Source organism: Echinops telfairi, unplaced genomic scaffold (assembly GCF_000313985.2).
Source record: "Echinops telfairi isolate 266 unplaced genomic scaffold, ASM31398v2 ScPeMD7_7469;HRSCAF=8507_1, whole genome shotgun sequence".
Classification (NCBI taxonomy): Eukaryota; Metazoa; Chordata; class Mammalia; order Afrosoricida; family Tenrecidae; genus Echinops; species Echinops telfairi.
The window spans coordinates 86119050-86122628 of NW_022111373.1; the positions used below are offsets into that span (position 1 = coordinate 86119050).

At 39.9% G+C, this 3579-nt stretch overlaps 1 protein-coding gene across 1 annotated transcript in view; it reads left to right on the top strand.

The window, feature by feature from the left end:
- SGTB (small glutamine rich tetratricopeptide repeat co-chaperone beta) overlaps positions 1-3579 on the top strand; it is a 70980-nt gene that overhangs the window by 9753 nt on the left and 57648 nt on the right. The gene's annotated exons all lie outside the window — the stretch shown is intronic.

A 3579-nucleotide genomic window follows, 5' to 3' on the forward strand; every position in this document is an offset into this window, starting at 1 on the left:
ATGGGGTCTATTGTTTGAGTTGTGAGGTGTGTTTTTTTAAATGTTGAGGTGTGACCCAAAATGAAGACTTCAGTCTTTAATGCTCATTAGTACATGTTTCAAGTCATGCTGGCTTTCAGTGAGCAAGGCTGTATTATCTGCGTATCTCAGGTTGTCACTTAGCCTTCTACAATCCTAATACCACGTTCCTTTTCTTATAGTCTACCTTCTTGAATTATTTCCTCAGCAAATTGAAAATACGGTGCAAGCATATAACCCTGACACACACCTTTCTGGATTTTAAACCAGGCATGTTCCTGTGGTCTATTCCTGTCTCTTGGTTCATGTATAGGTCCTGCATGAGCACAATGAAGTATTACAGAATTTTCATTCTTTTCAATGTTATCCATAATTTGTTATGATCTGCAAATTTGAATGCCTTTGAGAGTCAATAAAACACAAGCAAGCATCGTTCTGGTACTCTCTCTACTCTTAGCCAAAATCCATTTGACATCAGCGATGATCTCTCTCATTCAAGATTCCTTTCATCCTCAGTTTCAGAGAGCTCCCTGTTGGTGTACATGCTGAAATAGTTTTTCAGTTATCCCCTGGAAGACTTTACTTGCATGTGGTATTAATGATTTTGCTCAATAGTTTCTGAATTTTATTGGATCACTTTGTTTGGAATGGGCAGAAATATGGATTTCTTCCAGCTAGTTCCCTAGGTAGCAGTCTTCCAAATTTTTGGCATGAACTTGATTTATTTGTGGAAACATTTCAGTTGTTTTTCTGTTGACTTCTGGGCCCTCCCCCTCTTCTCACCGCCCCCTTCCCCCACCAATGTTTTCACTGCAGCTTTGACTTCTTCCTTCAGTACTAATTTTCAATACTTGTAACTTAAGCCTTTTACCCCCTTCTAGCACAATTCTCCTAAATTTTTGGCAGTTACATAAAGAGAACCCACAAGGTCAGCAGTTTGAAACCACCAGCCAGTCTAGGGGAGAAAGATAAGCCTTTATGTATCTTGTAAAGATTTTCAGTCTCGGATGTGAGGGCGATCTGGCTGTGACATCTGTCACCCCGTTAATCACCAGGGTTGATTCGGCTGATCTGGCTGGCTAGGCGGGTGTCCCCTTCCTCCCTCACAGCTCCATGTGTGTCCCTTCCCGGAGCTGCGCACTCGGTTGAAGAGGGCGACCTTTCCCGACAAGGAGGACCTTCCTTAGGTGAGGGTATAAGAGTAGCTGCGCTCCCCTGCTAGAACTTCCACACAAGTCTCACGATTTACAGTCTCAGAAACCCACAGGGGCCAATTCTACTCTGTCCTAACCGCTTCAATGGCAGTGAGTTTGGGTTTTTTAGTTATATCTACTGGATTTGGGGGATGGATTTCAATTTTTACTTGATTATAGGAGGGTATACAAAGATTGCTAAATTAATGAATACTGTAATTTGTCTGACATTTTAAGACTTTCCAAAGGACATCCTCAAACCCACAACTCTCTGGAATACAAATCCTAATTTTTAATTAAAGGATCCTATTCACCAAATAAACCCTCACAAATGTAAAGAAATACAAATTACGATAAGAACAGTTGCCACCATCAAATTGGTAAAGGTAAAAATATCAAAATGATCAGTAAGCGAAGGAGCTGAGAAATGCCTAATACTTTGTTGGTAGGAGGGTACTTCAGGGGGCTTTGGAGTAGATCATGTTCATATGCATCAAAGATCTTCAAGATGTGAGGCATGAATTCCATGTGTGGAAACTCAGCTTAAGGAAACAGTTAAGAACTTGGAAAAACAGAAAAAAGCATGTTTAGCCAAATACTGTTGTTCCTCATATTAAGAAGTCAGAAACTGTTGTCATGCCCAACAGTAGTACGTATTTTACATCCTCAATCAGACTATGTGGAAGATATTTATATTATGAAAATGTGTTTTATATTATATGCCATGGGGAAAATGTCATTTTTGTTAAAAAGAATTAATTTTGTAAAACACTATTTAGTGGTAATTCTTCAGGATGTGTGAACTGTATATATTTAACATTTTTCTGCCTGTCAGTATTTGGTAAGTTTTCTATAATGAACATGCATTTCCATCATAAGTCTTTTTTTTCCATAAATCTTAAAAACCAGTGTTATTTTTTCTTTTTTTAAGAGAAAAAGGAAACTAGGGGTAGCACACTTACAATCCATCTAAATACTACTGAGTCACCCTGGACTATCTCCTCCACGTCTCTCCCCTGCTCAGGGAAGTGCCACAACGTTCTTTTGGTGTGGGTTAATGCCCAAAGGGTACCCCATGCTGCAAGCCAGTGTTGCATCCCAAGCCACTAGGCTTTTTACTTGTTCCATGGGCCAGGAAGTCCTACACCAGTGGTTCTCAACCTTCCTAATGCCGCGACCCTTTAACACAGTTTTTCATGTTGTGGTGACCCCAACCATAAAACTATTTGCATTGCTAGTTCATAACTGCAATTTTGCTACTGTTATGAATCATAATGTATATATCTGATATGCAGGATGTATTTTCATTGTTACAAATTGAACATAATTAAACATAATGAAAGCATTGTGGTTAATCACAAAATATTATGTAATTATATACTGTGAAATATTTATGTGTTTTCCGATGTTATCAGGCGACCCCTGTGAAAGGGTCATTCGACACCACCACCCCACCCACCCCCACAAAGGGGTCGCAACACACAGGTTGACAACTGCTGCCCTACACTCTGGTTCATGGTCTGTAACTACTTCTCCATTGCTCTTGTCTCTTGAGAGTTATGGAATTCTCTCCTTCTTGCTTCTGACATGGCTCACTTCATGTCCAGCGAAATAGCAAAACTGTCTGATCCCCTTATTAGAGTTCCCAGGCACTTTATTTGCATGCCCCCACCAGTCAAGGGAAGCCATTAGAAAGACTATGGAAAGAAGATCTACACTAAGTCATTTCGCTTCAGTGTTCTTGGCAAATCTGCTGTGCAATCTGACTAAGCTAGGAGAAGTTATTCTCCTGGATTAATTGCAACATTTTAGAGTTGAAAGAATGGTCTAGTTATTTTTTATTTTACAAAATAAGGTACCCAAGGGAGGGTCAAGAGATTGCATGATTTATTTAAGGGCATAGTTGAGCAACTACAATCCAACACCTAGATCCCTAGTCTTGTGATTTCTAAGAAGTTGGCTCACAGTTAATGGTCCTGGCTGCCAAGTTGGCAGTTTCAGAACCCAAGGGAAGCCATCAGTCAGTTCACGATAAGCCTCTTCAATACTCTTCTAACGCTAAAGTGAACTCTTAAGTGTTAGGAAATAGGATAAATATTTCTGGCATTACCACTTCAGGAGGATACAGACGGCTTCCCATGCTGTCTGGTATTGACACTTCTTGATCTTACAGAGTTTGAAATAAACAGCAGATTCTGTGATTAAGTCATTTGTAAGAGGACTCGGCTAAGAATCTATGAGTGACTTCAGTGATGTTTTCCAGTAACAAAACAGTTGATGCATTTATGAGATGCCTTTTCTATATTGGCCTTCCACCCTGCAAAAGCACAGAATTCATACCACATGTCGGGGGTTCTCAAAGCGTAAT